Raw genomic sequence first — 19,691 nt, forward strand, 5'->3', positions numbered from 1 at the left:
TAAAATACAGTTCCTCATGTGGTGGTGACCCCCAACCATAAAATACAGTTCCTCATGTGGTGGTGACCCCCAACCATAAAATACAGTTCCTCATGCTGTGGTGACCCCCAACCATAAAATTGTTTTCGTTGATACTTCATTACTGTCATTTTGCTACTGTTATGAATCATCATGTAAGTATCTGATATGCAGGATGTATTTTCATTACTATAAATTGAACATAATTAAAGCATCATGATTCATCACAACAATATGTAACTATATATTGTGAAATATTTATTTCTAATGACAAATAAATGAAATTTTGTCTGGAAGCATGGTATATCATGGGTAATAAGAGTCTTAATATGACAACAGTAAACTACATTGCTACATTTTGCGACAGTAGGCGTAAAAAGCCAACGTCAGTGTGAAGGTTGAGATAGCTTCTTTCTCACCAGATCAGCTTGTCTGCATGTGGGCGGGCCCGCCTGGAGACAGATAGAGGAGCGGTGTCTCGGTTCCTAAAACCATCGGAAATACGTGTTTTCTGATGGCCTTAGGCAACCCTTGTGAAAGGATCATTCAACCCCTGAAGGGGTCTCGGCCCACAGGTTGAAAACCGCTGTTCTAGAAGAAGGAGGCAAGGGAGACACACAGCTTGCCATGGTCACCCACTGTGATCATTTGATTGGCCTCTTCAAAGCAGACTGATGGAGCTGGGGCTAAAGCCAATAAATAAATAAATACCACTATTGTGGCTTTTCCTGAGCTACGTAGCTTCCCTAGAAGGAGGAGAGAAAACTCACATGTTTTTGATAACTTCTACAGTCGCTTCTGCTAAGGGTTTCCCCCTATCTTTTCTCATGCATTTCTCTAAGCAATGGCTGGCGCTAACATTCCTACTTTCAAATAAGGAAAACAAGACTCTTGAGAGGGGAAGTCCTGCCCTAGAGTCACATGGACTGGGTTTTAGTTCAGTATATTGAGGACGAAGCACATTGCCTGTTTGCAACACTATGCTGCTTAAAATATGGATGTTTTTAACTCTTCATTTCACAACTATGAACAGTGAACACAGAATGAGACCACCGCTCACATTTCTGTGAAAACAGCGTGTCACTGAGGCCGGAATGCAGCACTAAGTCCTCCTTCGATATTTACTATTGTCAAATAGATGCGACCTGCCTGCTATGGAGGGCAAAAAGGTAAAGCAGACAAGGTTCCTGTTTGAAAAGAGACATAATATATAAATAACTGAGGGGGGGAGAAAGGATTGAGACAGGAAAGATAGAAAATAAAGCTAGTGAGATTTTCAGGAGAGACTGTGGAGGTACAGGGATAGACTAGATATGGTAGGTGAACGGTCTCATGGATGGGTGGAGTTTCTAATGGAAGAAGTTAGGGCACAAGATTTGACAGGGAAAGAAAATAGCAACCGTATGGATATAAATGAAAGAAGGAGGAGAAGTTTCCGATAACAACAAACTCTTCAATTTACCGGAAGCATCAGGCATCTTTTGGGAAAGAGTTACACAAAAGCAAATGGAGACTAAACAAAATCAGTGACTTTGATAAACATTTGAGAGTGAATAAATGAGTTTAGATTAAGAAATACTATGCTGTGTTAATTGGTACGTATCGTGTGCCCATTACTCCAATAGGTGCTAAAGACATTGATGTGAGAGAAAACAAACAAACAAAAAATGATGCACATCTCTGCATCTCTGTCCTCGTTTACCAAAGGAATTATGACTGTAAGAAACTAGAGGCAGGCAGGCAGAGCCTTTGGACATTTCCAAAATAACTTGGGCCATCATGGCCTCCGCCATGCTCTTTATGCAGCACGTCAAGGTCCTGGAAAATACATATTGATAAACCTAATCACATGCCTGGAAAGCAACCATCACTGGGGTGAAAGAACAACAATAGAACCACGACAAGCCAACAGTTGTACATTACAATTTGCAAACCATGAAAGGGTCACAGATAAAGAGTTTCAGTTGAAGGCATCATCTCAACAAAAGACATTCTTAGATAGCACCTAATCTTAGATTCTGAAGATCTATTCTTAGATAGCATCTAATCTTAGATTCTGAAGATCTATTCTTAGATGGGAAGCATGATCTCACTTTGACACATGCTCTGCACCTTTATCTTCTAGAGGAGCTGAATAAAAAGTAGACCAATAATCAGAGACAAAACTGGTTTGTTTTAGCTACCATTTGCCTGTTGTTTGTAAGACTTCGCACGCATTACCATTTAATCGACACAAGAATACCGAGGTAGACCATACAAAAGGCAGCTCTGATGGCTCAGGAGTGAAATGACCAACTTACTAAAAGGTCATGTGGAGAATGATGCGGAAATCTGCTTCTGTGAAGATTCACAGCCTTGAAAACCCCATGGGGTAATTATACTCCACCCTATAGGGTAACTGTGAGTCTGAATCTGATGCTCAATCCTGTAAACTTAATTATTCTGCCAGATGGTCAGGAGCATCTAGATAGATCTGATTGACCAAAGCCCATTCTTAATGCTGCATACTTGGTTGAATGTACGCTTGTGTGTGTGCACATACACACTATTACTTAAAGCTATGTAGTATTTCAAAATATTAAAAAATTACATAGACAATACATACACTTTTCTGTAGTAAATTGTAATAAGCATATACAATGCTTTCTCTGTGTGTTTGCATGATTACAAACACCATTAATCACAACTACGCCAAAGTACAACCTTGACTCTATCCCATCTTATGTAGAGACCATCTCAAGAATAGACCTGACTCACTGAACACCAGTGACAGAAAATCAGAGGCATTGTGGGATGACATCAAGGACAGTATACATGAAGAAAGCAAAAGGTCCTGTAAAAAGACAGGAATGAAAGATAAGAACAAAATGGATATGAGAGGAGACTTTGAAACTTTCCCTTAAATGCAGATTAAGTCAAGTGAACAGAGAAATGATGGCGTAAAAGAACTCCACCGAAAATTACAACGGGAGGTTAAAACGACAAAGTAAAGTATTGTAATGAAATGGAGTCTGATTTTCGATTTAAAAATGAATGGAGTTAGAAAATCAAAGGAAGAATACAATTGGTATTTCTCAAAGTGAAAGGAAATTGTTAAGCACTGAATTGCACGATTGAAGGATTCTATGGGTGAAACACTGAAAACTCAGGAAGCATCAAAAGAAAATGTGAGGAATATAGAGAGTCACTATTTGCTTTTGAGGAAGCCCTGGTGGTACAGTGGTTATGGGTTGGGCTGCAATCAGCAAGGTCGACAGTTTGAAACCACTAGCTGAAGGTCAAAGCTGAAGGCACCCTAGAGATGCTTATCTGAGTTTTATTTGGTGTGCAAAGTTATTTGGCAGTGTGGATTATAACCAAGACTAATTGTGGAAAATGGAACAGGTCTGTGTCAGGGCTCTAGGTCCGTTCATCATACTTACTAATCTGTACGCCGAGCAAATAATCCAAGAGGCCGGAATATCTGGAGAAAAATATAGCATCCCGATTGGAGGAGGACCCATTAACAAACTTTTATCACAGATCCTTGCTTGCTGAGAGTGAAGAAAACTTGAAGCATTTAACTCATGAAGATCAAAAGCTACAGTGTGCAGTATGAATTACACCTCAACATGAAAACAAAATTCCTTACAACTAGATCAACTAGCAACATCAGGATAAAGGAAGAAAAGACTGAAGTTGTGCAAGATTTAATTTTACGTGGATCTACAATCAATACTCATTGAGCGGCAGTCAGGAAATCAAATGATTTATTGTACTGGGCAAATCTGTTGTAAAAGACCTCTCGAAAGCTTTGAAATACAAAAAATATAACCTTGAGGATTAAGGTGAGCCTGACCCAAGCCAGGGGATTTTCAAATGTCTCATGTGCATGTGAAAGCTGTCAGTAAGGAAGATCAAGAAACATTTCTGCATTTGAATTAAAGTATTGATGAAAAATATTGAATATGTCATGGACTGCTAGAAGAGCAAACAAATTTGTCTTGGAAAAAGTACAGCCTGCGTGCTCCTTAGAACTGAGGATGGTGAGCCTTCATCTCATGTACTTTGGTGATGTTATTAGTGGGGAGAGGTCGCTGGAGAGACATCATGCTTGTAAAATTTAGAGGGGCGGAAAGAAGACCCCCCACAAGATGGGTGGCCAACAGTGGCTGCACCCATGAGCATGCACTGCTGGTGGGGGTGGTGCCGGGTGAGGCGGAGGTCTAGTGAGTCAGAGTTGACATGGAGACACCTAGTAATAGCACGGGCCTTCTGCTGGGCATGTACATATACCGATATGCCTGTTTTGAGACGATATTACAAAATCAAGTGAGCCAAAACAATGTTTTTTTAGTGTATTCCACATTAATGCATTTTAAAATGAATGATTGTAGTTCTCTCTCTGGATACGTATAATGCATATGTATAAATGAGTGCAATTTTTGCATGTGTAAATCTTAGCAGTATCAGAAAATAAACATCAGGTGTGGATGTAGTAACAGCTCATGGTACAAAATGAAGCGAGTATCTCAGTGTGTCCCGTTTTGTGCATTTCTGTGAATGTCTTCTGTCCATTATTAACCTAATACTTTTTAAAGGGAGAGTGATGAAGCAGAAAATTTAATGCAGCGCTCTGCTGAAACAAAGTCTGTTTCATGGATTTATATTAATTTGCTTAAAGGTTTCAAACACAAGGACTGTCATGAACAGAATGCTAATTTAAGAGGGGGGAAATTCAATTAATGAACAAAGTCATTCAGTGTAAAATATATCAGATTGAATAATTAGACACCACATCATGAGATGCCCACACAATGGCTTTTACATGAACAACAACAACAAACACCACCCCGAAAGCCAACTCAGTGCCATTGAGTCAATATTGATTCATAGGACCCTTTAGGACAGGGTAGAATTGCCCTGGGAATGACTGAGACTGGAACTGTTTACGGGACTAGAAAACCCCATCTTACTCCCATGAAGGGGCTGCTGGTTTTAAACCGCAGACCTGGCAGATCGCAGCCCACTGCAAAACCACGTACATATCTCCCCTTTATTTTGTTTTCGATATATCTCTTGAATATGCCATTCTTTATTCCTCCTCCCATGCTACCTTCTTTTGTCTTGAGCGATTTTTCCTACTAACATACAATCTAATGACTTTTAAACTGTTTTTGTTTTTAGTTACTCCCTTACTGATGATTATAGAGTTCAGGATGCGCATGTCAGCTTATTAGAATCCACTTTGGCTATATACAAATTCAATTCTTGGACAATATGGAAAATCTACTGTTCTATAGCTCCCTCTCTTGTTTCCTTCTTTGTGGGATAATTGTTATTCCTATTATGTCTATAGGTGTTACCAACTGAACAATATGCTTCTCTTGTGGCTACTTTCAATCTTCCTGTGTCTTCAAAAGAATCTAAGAGAAGAGAGGATAGGCCAAGCCTTTTCATAGGGTTGCTTTGTTATGATTATCAGTTACCAATTCGAACTCTCTTTTATTACAATTTCTAACTCCATTTTTCTCTCTGTGGATTTGAGTTAACTTCTGGCTTCACTTCCCTTCTCCATTAGAACTACATTCATTTGTGTTGGTATTGCCAGATATGTTTTATTTTTATATGCTATAGCCTAAGAATGCAATTGTATTGCTATTGCTTATGCAATTGCTTTTTAAAAACAGTTAAGAAAAAGAAATGTGCGATCATACTGTCATTTATCATTACCACACAATTTATTGTACTATAGAGCTCTTCCCCGCGCCCCCCCCCCCAATGTGGATTCAAGTTACTGTCTTCTTTCACTGTCTTTCATCCTGAAAAACTTCTTTGTAATATTTCTCGTAAGGCAAATCGGCTAGTGGCAATTGTCTTCAGCTACTGTTTATCTGGAAACGTCTTTATTTCAAATTCATTTTGAAGCTAGCTTTCCTCCTAGCATGTGGATGTTGTATGAGTAAGGAAAGCTGAGGAACAATTGATGTCTTCTAATTATGGTGTTGACAAAGAATATTGAATGCACCATTGACTGACAGAAGAGTGAGCGAATCCATTTGGAAGGAGAACAACTAGAATGTTTCTCGAAAAAGAGGATGCTGAGACTTCCTATATATTTTGGCATTTGTTATCAGGAGGGACCAGCATCTGGAGAACAACATCATTCTGGGTAAAGTATAGGGTCAGTGAAAAATAGGAAGACCTTCAATGGGATCGACTGACACAGTGGCTACAACAATGGGCTTAAATATGGCAATGATTGTAAAGCTGGCAGTAATCATATTGTACCCCCCTTGCTGCTTTCAACATTTTTTCATTGCCCTTCGCCTTGAATATATTAACTATCATGGGTTTAGATGTGGCTATCTTTTCATTTACCCTACTTAGAATTCATCGAACCTCTGTTACTAAAAAACCACATTATTATTAATATTTATCATAACATTTATGAATTTTCAGTCATTATTTATTTGAATATTTTTTCTGTTCCCTTTCCTCGCACTTGCTCTTCTGGTCATCCTATTATCCATTTGTTGGTACACTAAATGGTATCCTACATTTCTCTGAGGATCTGTTTATCAGTTTCTTTTATTTACAATTTCTTTCTTTTCTTAGAAGTACATCATCTCTATTGATTTATCTTCAAGCTTGCTTATTGTTTTCTTCCACCAAGTCAAATCTCTAATGATCTTTTCAAGTTGACAACTTTATTTTTCAACTCACAAAGTCCATTTGACTTTGGAATTTTTCTTTGTAAGTAATTATGATCTCTTCAATAACATTGTCTATGTAGTCACTGATGAGGCAACTCACTTGGTTAGAGAATATGTCCCATGGGGATTTTTTTGGGATATCTGATCCATTTAGCTAAGGCACCTTTACTTTTGATTCCGTTCCCTTGTTGTTTTGGTTTAACATATTACTCCACTAGATGTATAAGGCTTCCTATTCAGTTTGTTTCTTTACATATATGAAGGTATTTGCTTATTTCTCAGTGTGCTTTACTAGATAGTACTAGGTTGTTGCTCTTAAGTGTAGTTGAGTTAGTTTCTACTCATATTAACACTATGGACAACAATATATACACAGGGTTGTACTTAGGTTCTCGTGGGCTTCTTTTAATTTTCTTCTACTTCAATTAGCATATAAACAAATGATGGTCTGTGGTACTGTCAGCCTCTGGCCTGGTTCTTACTGATACGAGGTTTGTCAGCCTCTGGGCTGGTTCTTACTGATACGGGGTTTGTCCATTGTCTCTTTGCATAGATGTAGCAGATTTGGTTCATGTGTGTTCCATCCAGCAAAGTCCACATGGATTTTGTTGTGAGGTGCCATCAAGTCAGTTCTGACACATAGCAACCCTACGGACAATAGCAGCAAACACCGTCCAGTCCAGCACCATCCTACCATTGTTCTAATGTTTCAGCCCATGGTTGCAGCCACTGTTTCAATCCATCCTGTAGAAGGTCTTCATATTTTTGCTGCCCTTCTATTTTACCAGGCATGGTGTTCTTTTTTAAGGACTGGCCTCTCCTGCTAACATGTCCAAAAGATGTGAGGCAGGGTCTTGCCATTCTCGTCTCAAAGAAATATTCTGGCTATACTTCTTCCACAACAGATTTGTTTGTTTTTTGATTTTATTTTATTTTTTTGCCAGTACCACAGTTCAAATGCATAGATTCTTCTCCGATCTTCCTTATCAAGGTGTACCTTTCTCATGCACCTTTAGGTGACTGAAAATACCATAGCTTGAGTCAGGCACATCGTAGTCCTCAAAGTAACACCCTTGCTTTACAATACTCTGAAGAGGTCTTCTGCTGCAGCTTTATCCAAACTATACATCATGTGATCTCCTGACTTGTGCTTCCATGAGCATTGGTTGTGGATCCAAGTAAGGCAAAATCCTTGCCAACTTCAATCTTTCTCCATTTATCACGATGGTCCAGTTTTGAGGATTTCGGTTTTCTTTATACATGTATAATCACCATTTATGTTTTACAAAAACGTCTTTGCTCTGACTAACTCATTAATCTTGCAAAATTTTATTATGTGATCTCCAGCATTCAATAAAGCCATATTTTCCAACTACCCATACTTCTTAGTTTCCAATTTTTGTATTATAATCAGCAATAATTATTAATGTATCTTGATTGCATGTGCAGTAGTTGATTTTTAAAAAAACATGGATTTTCTCATCTTTGGCATCAATGGTTGCTACATCGATGGGAGTTACATTAATTAGCTCCCTTGCAGGGGTACAGCTATCAGCTTATCACTGACAAAGTTGTCCTTCAGGATAGATCTCGGAACATTCTTTTTCATGGTTAATGTGACACTTTTCTCCTTCAATTTTTCTTTCACAGCTTGGTAGTCAATATTATTGTCTGATTCAAAACTGGCCAGGCCCTACCCAGGATATCCATCTGTATACATGCCATTTCATTTTTGATGACTTTAATTTTTCCTACATTTGTAATTTGTACATCCCACATTCCAATTATTGATGCATACTTTCAGCTGTTTCTTCTGATTTTGTATACTATGCAGAGGATAATAGGTAGTGTCCGCAGCCTCGTTGTGCTTGACTCCTCTTGCCTTGGCTCCAGAATTATGTCTTATTTACTCCTTACTTACCACTTTTTAGCTTGATGACACTCAGTTGAGCCCCTTCTATTTATTCCTTACTTTAATGCATTTTCCATTGGGTTCTATTTAAAATTCAACTCGAAAGCGTATCTGGTAGATAACATTTTCCCACTTTAATCTTAATTTTATAAACTGAGTACACCTGAACCAAGAAACAGTAAATGATTACAACTTAGTACGCCAACTTCCTCAAGAGTACTGGAAGCATAAGGTGTTTTAGTTGTGATTGAGTTCTAATCAAGGAGAGAATAGAAACTATATAGAAAATGGATTATAGGAGATGAATGTTACAGAGATTCTTCCTGCCTACAGATATGAGAAAATGATGTCATTTACATCTTAAAGGAGAACATTAGGCTAGCAAAAAGAAACAAGAGAGAGATACAATAAAATCACTAGAAAATCGCTTTCATGTGATATTGCTAACAAATATGGAAGAATCATGGATGATATATTGTGAACAATTTGGTACATGCTTTCACTTATTGTACTTTGGTACTTAGCATACCAAGTTGACTTTCTTGTACTATATTTACACCAGCCCTTATAGTGCCTCCTATGGAGAGAAGAAACTCTGAAAAACAATTGTAAAAGCTTAGTCCCATCAAATAATCAATCGATTGCCCTTTTCTATCTTCAAGATGGGCCCCTGCTTACTCATGTAACTATGGGCCTTACACACTCTTCCTTAGTGTGTTTTATTCTGACAAATCTTCCAAAATATACAGATTGATTCCTCTCCACCCAAACTGGGCTGATCTTAAACAGTGTGCAAATCTATGCAGGAATGCCTGCCAGGTTCTAAATCGGTATTTTGCAACAGCAGGACCAACACACATCTCCAGCTTTGAGCAGGCATGAGGGTGGCCAGCGATTCCAGGCAACCGAAACTGTGGTGGGATGACTTCCTCTGTCATATGGACCAGGCTCCGAAGAACTACCTTTTCACGTTCTTAAAGCAAAGGCTGTCCTCATTCACAATAATGTTGGCTTCTCATTCCTAATTAACTACAGCACTCTAAAGATATGAAGAACATTTAAAAAATCATTTTATTGGGGGCTCATACAACTCTTATCACAATCCATCCAACCATCCATTGTGTCAAGCACATTTGTACATTTGTTGCCATTACCCTCAAAACATTTTCTTTCTACTTGAGCCCTTGGTATCAACTCATTTTTCCCCTCCCTCCGAAACACATGATAACTTATATATTATTATTATTTTGTCATGTCTTAAACTGTTATTATTATTTTGTTATGTCTTAAACTGTCCAACTGTCCATCTCCCTTCAACCACTTTCCTGTTGTCCATCCCCCAGGGAGAAGGTTATATGTAGATCCTTGTCATTTGTTCGCTCTTCTACCCCACCATCCCTCCACCCTCCTGGTATCACCACTCTCACAAGTGGCCCCGAGGGGTTCATCTGTTCTGGACTCCCTGTGTTTCCAGTTCCTATCTGTACCAGTGTATACATCCTCTGGTCTAGCCAGATTTGTAAGGTTGAACTGGAATCATAATAGTGGGGTAGTGGGTGGGGCGGGGGGAAGAAGCATTAAGGAACTAGAGGAAAGTTGTATGTTTCATTGGTGCTACACCACACCCTGACTGGCTCATCTCCTCCCCATAACCCTTTTTTAAGGGGATGTCCAGTTGCCTATAGATGGGTTTTGGGTCCCCACTCCACACTCCGCCTCATTCACAATTATATGATTTTTTGTTCTTTGATGCCTGATACCTGATCCCATCAACACCTCCTGATCACACCGGCTGGTGTGCTTCTTCCATGTTGGCTTTGTTGCTTCTCAGCTAGATGGCCGTTTGTTTACCTTCAAGCCTGTAAGACCCCAGAGTCCATATTTTTTGATAGCCAGGCACCATCAGCTTTCTTCACCATGTTAGCTTATGCACCCACTTTGTCTTCTGTGTTCATGTTGGGAAGGTGAGCATCATGGAATGCCGTTTATAGAACAAAGTGTTTTTGCATTGATGGTATTCTTGAGTGGAGGCTCAATGTCCATCTGCTACCTTAATACTAAACCTATAAATATGTGCACATAGATATATTTCCCCATCATCATATATAAATATATTTACATATGTACATGCCTGTATTTAGACCTCTATAAATGCCCTTTGCCTCCTAATTCTTTCCTCTATTTCCTTTTACTTTCCTCTTGTCCCACTATCATGCTCAACCTTCATTTGGGTTTCAGTAATTCCTCTTGGAATTGATCAAGCCCTTGATCAAGCCCTACCAGGACTCCTACACCCTCCTCACCACCGATTTTGGATCACTTGTTGTTCCCCTGTCCCTGGGTTTGTTAACACTACTTCCTTTTCCCTGCCTCCCCCTCTACCATGTCTCCCCGGAACCATCAGTCCCGTTGTTTTCTCCTCCAGATTGTTCATCCCACCTATCTTATCTAGACGGACCTGCAAAGATAATAAAATGCACAAAATACATGACAGAGCAAAACAAAGCAGCAAAAGAAAACAAACCAACAACAACAAAAAACCAATGTCTTAAAAAAAGAAAAGCCTGTAAATAGTTCAAGGACTATTTGTTGGCCTTTAGGAGTGTTTTTAGTCAAGTCTGATGGGGTGCCACGCCCTGGCCCCAAAGTCTATTTTTGGTATTCCCTGGGGACTTCATTGCTCTGTTCCCCTTGCTGTTTTGTTGCACACCCTTAGTGTTTTGCCTCAGTGTGGTGGGATCAGATGGGATGAAATTCGCTCACTGGTTCTCCAGTATTGTCTCCCTAGGGCTATGGGTCAGTGAGGGATGTTGAGTCTCATAGTGGGGCCAGCTATATGGTCCTCTCTGTGCATTGGATGCTCTGAGCAGGGATATTGTCCTCAAGGCATGGTGAGCCAGGATGTGTTCCACTCTCTCTTCCTCCCCCTTCATTTGTTCCCTTGTACTCTGATCAGACATGTCCCTCTCCCTGAGCTGTAGCTTCAGTGTTGTCCTCTGAAGTAAAATTTTCTGGGGGTACAAGGGTCTGTCCATGTAGTTGGGATTGAGGACGGCCCCTCAGACCTCTCTACTGGTGGATAGCTCTTTTTAAGTCAACTCAAAAGAGCTATATTATTCAGATTCATAATTGTACATATGGGTCAACTTCCCATTCAGAGTCATGGCTGAGAGCTGTGCCTGTCACTCTATATGCTTGTAGTTAGACATTGGATGAAATCCTAGTTATGCAATTGATTTACATGTGAGATTCTGTTTGGCTTCAGGTTCCACACCCTAAAAATATCTAATAATACCACTGAATCCTAAAGGATACTAATAGGGGAAAAAAACACAAAAAGGTCTTCTCAAATTATACAATTTCTTGAAGGTTCAAAACCTTCCAGAGATTATACTGAACTCCGAAAGACTAAGAATGGAGCCTCCATCCTACACATGAACTCACAAGGGTAGGCTCCATTGCCAGAACCCTGAGAGAAAGAGCAAGACAAAGAAATCTCTATGCAAAGGAAGCTGCCTCACAAGAACTGTTACTTCCGGTCAATGGATGCAGAATGGGCAGCCATTCCACACCAAGGAGCTGAAGAGCTGCATACTCAAACTGCACCTTACATATTCCTTCTCAGCTCCCATTGTCCAAAAAACTCTCAGAATCAGAGAGCAAAGGAGCCTGCTAATGCAGCCCATATAAGGACAACTTTCCAGGGTAAAGGCTGAGTGGAGAAGAATGAGAAAGGGTGGAAAGTGGACCCACAGTTGTAATCAGAAGGTATATAGCCCCAAAAGGAGCCTTGAAATATAAAAATGAGAATTCCCAATAAATGTCTGATAAAGGAGGCTCTTTATCAGTGATGTGGGGGGGGTGCACATACGCTTACACACATTTGTCTGCTGTAATTTCCCTGATGTCTATTGCTTCTAGGTGAGGCTATTTCAATAAAACACAAAGCATTGGTCTATAGGAACAAGGTGGGGCCTCTTGTCCGGAAGGTCCCTGAGTAGTGTAAATGGTCGACAGGGTCAGCCGCTAGCCAAAGGTTGGAGGCTCTAGCTTATCCAGAGGTGCCTTTCATGGAAAACCAGTGGATTTAGCATAGTTCTACTGTGAAATAAACAGAATGGATTTGTATACCTATCACCTTTGCTGTATTCTAGAAAATTGTTTCACAATAGCATTAGCTTGATTCAGTGACATGATTGATGGCCAACTGCATGGCTGTCTTGGCTGTGGTCCATAGTCATCAGTACTTTAGACTGCCAAATAAACAAGTGGAAGGCTGAGAGAACTGCTGTGGACACAGCCACTCTTACTGCAATGTAATTGCTTCAGGATTGTCTGAGGCCAGCTCAGGGATGCAAATTCTCTAAGAGAGAAAAGAAGAACATACTTTCTACCCGTCATTTTTTCCTCGATACATCAACTCAACCAACCTCCATTTGATACAGACTCATTACCCTGTACAAGGCGAAACTGGGCCATTAGTACAGCATGAACCAATATCACATTGTCTATGAACAGGAAATACATTGTGCAGGAAGGTCAAGCCAATGGAGAAAATGTTAGAAGTCTGATGAACTGATTAAAGTAGAATCAGTCTTTTGTCATGTTATCAGATGGGTAAAAAAAAGCATACGAATAGTCAGGTTATTCTCCCCAAATGGCACAGGAATCTAGAGTTTGAAAGAAACTTAAAAATTGCCAGTATTCTGTCCTTTTATTTTAGAACTAAGGAAGCTAGGATTAATTTTTCAGAAACTTTGTGTTTTCTTTTTATTGAGATTTTTTTATAAACCTCCCCTAATCTCCTTTAAAAGAATTCAGTTTGGGATTTCATTTCTAAAAGCAGGTTGTACAAAATTAATAATTTGTTGAACCTGGCAACTCAATAGCTCTCTAAGCAACGCACACGTGAGCTATTTTCAATGCTACCTTACTGAAGTAGTTATAGGCTAGAAATGCAAAAAACAAACAAACAAAAGATTGTGACAGTGTTAGGCATTGCACCCAACCGACACAGGACAAGACATGAAATAAGGTATTTCTTCTGGTGGATATGGCTGAGAGCAAATGGAGAATTAATAGGAGAACATTTCATAGCTTGATGCCACTGGATCAGTACCATTTCCTTTAATTTGTGTGTGTGGGGGGCATGCTGCAAAAGGAAGCTTTATTGTTTCCATTTGGTCCTTGGCTTGGGGGGGGGGCTCCAGGGCGGTGGTGCTGCGGGTGGCGGGGCAGGTTCGGGCAGAGGGGCTCCAGGCTAAGGTGGGCAGGGGAGGCAGAGGGCCCCTCGCAGGTGGCTCAGCAGGTTCCTAGTTTGAGGCTGAGCCTCTGGAAGAGTTACAGGCCCCACCTACGGAGGTGGGTCAGGTGGTCGCCCATCTTCTTGAGGACTTGTACCTCCTTGTCCAGGAAGTGGTTCCCCAGAAAGTCACAGATATGGGGTCAGTGTGAGTGGACCCCCCGGCATGCAGGTCCAGAAGAGCCTGGTTGAGGGTGTTCTCCGGGACCAGGGCAGGCTCCATGGCGTCCAGGGTTCTGCCCCGCTCATCTTGGGATGGCTTCTGCACATCCTGGGGGAGGGTGCGGCCGCCGCGCTGGTGCTGCAGTTTCCAGAGATGCTCGGCCCCCTTGCGCTTCTCCTTCCCAGCTCATGGAAGTGTCCCCTGCCTTCCAAGGCCACACTGTGGTGGCACAAAGAAGCCCAGAGAGAGGTAGGTGTCAGAGGCCGGCAGGTGCAGGTTGACCAGACGGTGGGCGCTGGCCTCAGCGTCGGCGGAATCATTCTGACGGACCTGAGAGCTCATGATGGGTCGGTTTGGAGGTTGCCACACACTAAATGAAAGTGGCAGTGGTCCCAGTAAGAGGGGCGGGCCAGGAAGATGGTCCCGAATGGGAAGTCCGGAAAGGAAACTGGAGAGTGGCAGAAGGCTGGTGGAAGGGAATCCCCGCATCTATGCCGTTCAAACACGTGGAAGCAACACACTTCATGGCTCAGATCTCACTCAATAACAACGACGACAAAAGTTGTCATACAATATCATGTAGAGTCACCCAAGTTAATATACTGGCCAATCAATTGGAACCAAATTCCTTATAATATTGCAGTTTTTTATAACTGCAATGCAAGGAATTATTTAACATAGATTTTCTAGCGACAGCCTTCATTATTCTCATCAAATGGCCTTCATTTTCCTGATGAGTTTGGGTGAGGAGGTGGAGGAAGATTGGATTGGACTAGATAAGGCAGCTGTGAGTTATTGCTAGCAGGGTTCATTGTGATTGTCATACTGGTGGGTGCCATCCCCCTGGGTATACAATGAGCCATCTCAGAAGCAGGAATGGTAGGGTGGGGGGGGGCGGTCACTACCATCAAGCTCATCCCCTGGATCCCGGGATCTCTCTGTGCTGAACCCCTTTGATCGAGGGGACACCCGTGACATCAAAGGAGCAGCACAGGAGTAACAGCAGCAGCCCCAAGGAGCACCAGACAGAACAGCAGGCTTCCCAGCCAAGAAGCAAGCAAGGTTGAGTACCTTCATGCAAGAGGCTTGTTCACATAGTGGGATGCCTCCAGGCACTTAATTAGGGGAGCAGAACTATGGAAATGAACCGGAGTACCCCCAAACTGAGGCTTACTTAAGGTTGAGGAGGATGTCCTTTAGAAATTTAGCAACGGCACTAAAACATTTGCTTTGTATCATTGCCCTAGAAAGGTGTGCCTGCCGGCACGGCTGAAAAAACAATGTCCTGACCAAAGAACTGTATCTTAAACATGTCTGATCCTAAATCGTAACCTGTTAATTACCCTAATAAGCGCCACAGTTGTGAATATTGTCTGAATCCTGTATAGGTAGCCATTGTGATATATTACCAAACCCAGCAGAAATATAGAGTATAGTGGAGGGAAGGTTGGCATCAGAATTGGTAAAGGAGATTGGCGAGTGAATGTATGTCTGACCTCCACCTCATAGGAATCAGCCCTGGGCTGACGTTGAGTTTGATTCTCCCGCTGTCCTGGAAAGTCCGAGAAAGTCACCCCACTCTTATTACCTACATGTTCTGGGCACTGTTTTAGATTCCAGGAATCTAGTCACGCCTAAAACAAAGCCTCTTCTCATGTGGAACTCTAACGTCAGTCACGTCACCTGCGGTGACGGCGGAATCAAAGTGACTGCGGTAGTCTAATCATGTCAGTGGCAAGTTGCTATGGTAATGGACTGAGGAGAAAAGAAAGCGAAAACAGCAACTAATGAGCAGGAAAATCATCACTGACTGCGTAGGCAGATGACATGTCTCAGACGTGCCCACTCCAAACCTCCTATCAGGAGCCCGGTGGCCTAGTGCTTCTGCACTGGGCTACTCACGGCAAGGTCATGGCCTGGGAGCACCAGTCGCTCCCAGGAGGGTGAGGCTTTCTCCCCCAGGAAGAGTTACAGGTGTGGAAACCCAGCGGAGCACTGCTGGCCTGACCTATGAGGTCCCTAGGAGCTTGAACCAAGTCAATGGCAGTATGTTTGCATTTGTTTTTTTCTTTTAAGAAGCCTTCGATCACTACAGTGTTTTTCTCTAGACTGTACATCAACGGCAGTGACTTGTTGTTGCTGTGAATATGGTGTCATTGAAAGCAAACAACTGGAAAGTCAAAGAATTTGATCTGATTAAAATTTTTAAATGACCCTAGACCAAAGAAAATCATAAAAAATGAAACTTCAGCTGAGGACTAATAGAGATACCTTGTCCTCTATTAGTTAAAATATATAATATTTTAAAAATATAAACCATAAACCAGAACTTTATCTAGAAGGATCGGCTGATAATTCTCTCCAAGTATGAATGTAGGCCTTTTATGTCCCAACAGCATTGTCCCTAACGATGGAGTGCATCTTAAGACCACTTCTGCTTAAGTTAATAGGTCCCTGGGGAGTATTCAGCAAAGCCGAATGCTGTACTTAGCTTCCCAAATGCAAACAGAAACAAAAACTACAAAGCCAGTTGTAACTGTCTGGCAGATGACTAGGATACATCATGTACCAGCTGCCAGTGCAGCAGCGATGAGGGCCCAGCTCAGATGAAGCCATACCACTTGCTCTTGTCAGGACTCTATTTCCCTGCAAACAGAATTGTTTTATGGGGCTGGCAGAGTGCATTGTAAATTACATTACATGCCCACAGCTGATGAGTTCATCAGTCTACAGGGAGGAAGCGCTCTGGCTCAGTCACCACGCTGAGCTTGCCAAAATTGCGTGTGAGGCATACCAGGCAGAGTGGCGGCGATAAAACTCAGAAACAAGTGGGCCCAGAATAGCACTTGGACCAGGGGAAGGAAGGCTCATGGTTCATGACAATAATTTGCCTCCAGTTTTCGTTCTGGGGGGTCTTGATGATGCGGTTGTACCGTTAACCGTCCTCGAGTCAACAAATAATTATCCTGTAAACCACCAGAGCATCTGGGTGTGTCTGATGAGTGGGGGGACAGTAAAAAGTAAAGTCCCAGCACCTTATCGAATCACCCACCACGTTTCTGGTTTCCTGTTTATATTTCTACCTGGGGCGAGGATCTCTGTTGGTCTTCAGCTGACTTTTCATTCCATTGTTTTATGTTCCTGTTACTGTTGGACTAGAGTCATTTGAAAAAATGAAACTGACCAAATTCTGTCACTTTCTGGTTGAGTACTGTCGATGGCACCAAAACAAAACGAGACAAAAACCAATTCAGTGAGTTGAGTCTGACTCATAGTGACCCTATAGAACATAATATCGTATATACTCATGGACAAGCTGTTTTCAGCACATTTTTAATGCAGCTTTTGTGGTAAAATTAGGCGCCTTGGCTGATATTCAGGTCAGCTGATACTCGAGTATATATGGTATCTATTATTTAGCACCCACTGAAATCTACATCTTTGATGAGCAGGCCCCTGGCCACAGCCCATTTTCTCTTCCCACTGTGGCCATTCCATTTCCCCCCAGGCCTAACCAGCAGTTCCTAGAATATCGCCTAAGCCTGAGTCTTTTCTCATAATGTGACTGTTGTAGCTTACTGCTACCACTTTCACGCACCTTGCTAAAACCCCTGACTAAGTGCTAAGAGTACAATGGTCACTGCCTCTACCTCCAAAGCAGTGTGGATCTACCGAGTTCTCTCCTTTCCCAGGTCTACTCCTTTAGAGCAGATCATGTGTGGGAGAAAATGTCAACAACAACAACCATAAAACTATGCATGGCCTTGAAAAGACTGGGAACTCCAGAACTCTAAATTGTGCTCATGCAGACCTAGACCTGGGTCAAGAGGCAGTTGTGCAAACAGAACAAGGGCATACTTCATGGCTTAAAATCCAAAAAGGTGTTGTGTCAGGTTGTATCCCCTCACCATACTTATTCAATTAGTATGTCAAGCAAATAAACAGAGAAGTTGGATAATAGAAAGAAAAACACAGCATCGGGATTGGAGGAAAGCTTAATAACAACATTTGATATGTGGATAACACAGCCTTGCCAGCTGAAAGTGAGGAGAGGCTTCAAGCACATACTGATGGAGAGCTAGGTTTGAAGCCTTCAAGATGAATTCATTGTAAAGACAACCCAAATCCCCACAACTGGATCAATAGGTAACATCATGATAAATGGAAAAAGATGAAATGTTTCAAGGATTTCAACTTGCTTACATCCACAATCAATGCTCATGGAAGCAGCAGTCAAGAGATCAAATGATGCATTGCATTTGGGTAAATATGCTACGGCAGATCCCTGTAAAGTGTTGAAAACCAAAGATGTTACTTGGAGGACTATGGTGTGCTTGACCCAAGCCACAGTATTTCCAATGGCCTCATATGCACATGAAAATTGGACACTGACCAAGGAAGACCGCAGAAGAATGACTTTGCACTATGGCAGTAAAGAATATTGAAAGTGCCACGGACTGCCAAAAGAACAAAGAGATCTGTCTTGTGAGAAGTATAGCCAGAATGATTCTTAAAGGCAAGGATGGAGAGCCTTTGACCCACATACTTTGGACATGTTATCAGGAAAGACCAATCCCTGGAGAAGACACCCTGCTTGTTAAAACAGGGATAGCAAAAAAACAAAACAAAGAAAATCCTCAAGTTGGCCTGACACAGTAGCGGCAACAATGGGTTTAGGCAGAAGCACCACTGTGAGGATGATGCAGCCCTGGGCGGCGTTTTGTTTCCGTTGTACACAGGATCGCTGTGAGTGGGAACGGAACCCCCCCACCCCCAACCACAGCAACAATAACCCACCCTAGAATGTAAACTGCATGAATTAGATCCCTTCCCTGCAGTGTTTACCTCTGTATCATGAATTCCAAGAATAACATGTACCTAGTAGATATTCAGGTAAATAAATGGTGCATAAAAAGATAACTTCAATTATCCCTTGGCCTATGAAGCTCATCCGGCACCCTGAGCTCCTCCTCCAGGAAAGATTGGCCATTATTTTCCTGTAACCTCTTCCTCTCTTCTAAATACATACCCTACTGGTAATGCCTACAATTATTTATACATGATTTATCTTCATTTGCATGCTGACCTCGGACTCAACACTGCAAATGGACTTGAAGATCAAATATATCCCATCACTTTTCTTTATTTTGGTTGTACTGTTAATGTTTTATTTTTGAATTATTTTAACCTACAAAAATGTGGCCCAAAGCTTACAAAGTGTTTTCTTATACCCCTCACCCTGCGTCTCCTAATGTTCACACCTTACAGTCATAAGATAATGATCAAGTGTCAGGCATTGGAACAGTATCATTAAATAGACATCAGACTTTATTCAAATTTCACCAATTTTTCCATAATATTTTCTTTTTCTGCTTGAGCCTCCTGCATTGTATTAGTCACTTTTCCTTCATTTCATCGAAACCAAACCAAACCAACCTATTGCCATCCAGTTCATTCCAACTCATAGCGACCCTGTAAGGCAGTAGAACTGCTGGCTTGGGTTTCTGAGACGGCAATCTTTACAGAAGCAGAAAGCCTCATCTTTCTCCCAAGGAGCAGTTGATGTATTCAAACTGCTGACCATGTGGATAGCAGCCCAGT

At 41.5% G+C, this 19,691-nt stretch overlaps 1 protein-coding gene across 13 annotated transcripts in view; it reads right to left on the reverse strand.

Moving 5' to 3' along the window:
- Positions 1-19,691, reverse strand: part of NRXN3 (neurexin 3) — a 1,902,419-nt gene that overhangs the window by 1,168,048 nt on the left and 714,680 nt on the right. The gene's annotated exons all lie outside the window — the stretch shown is intronic.

Source organism: Echinops telfairi, unplaced genomic scaffold (genome assembly GCF_000313985.2).
Source record: "Echinops telfairi isolate 266 unplaced genomic scaffold, ASM31398v2 ScPeMD7_18;HRSCAF=68, whole genome shotgun sequence".
In the NCBI taxonomy this organism is placed as follows: Eukaryota; Metazoa; Chordata; class Mammalia; order Afrosoricida; family Tenrecidae; genus Echinops; species Echinops telfairi.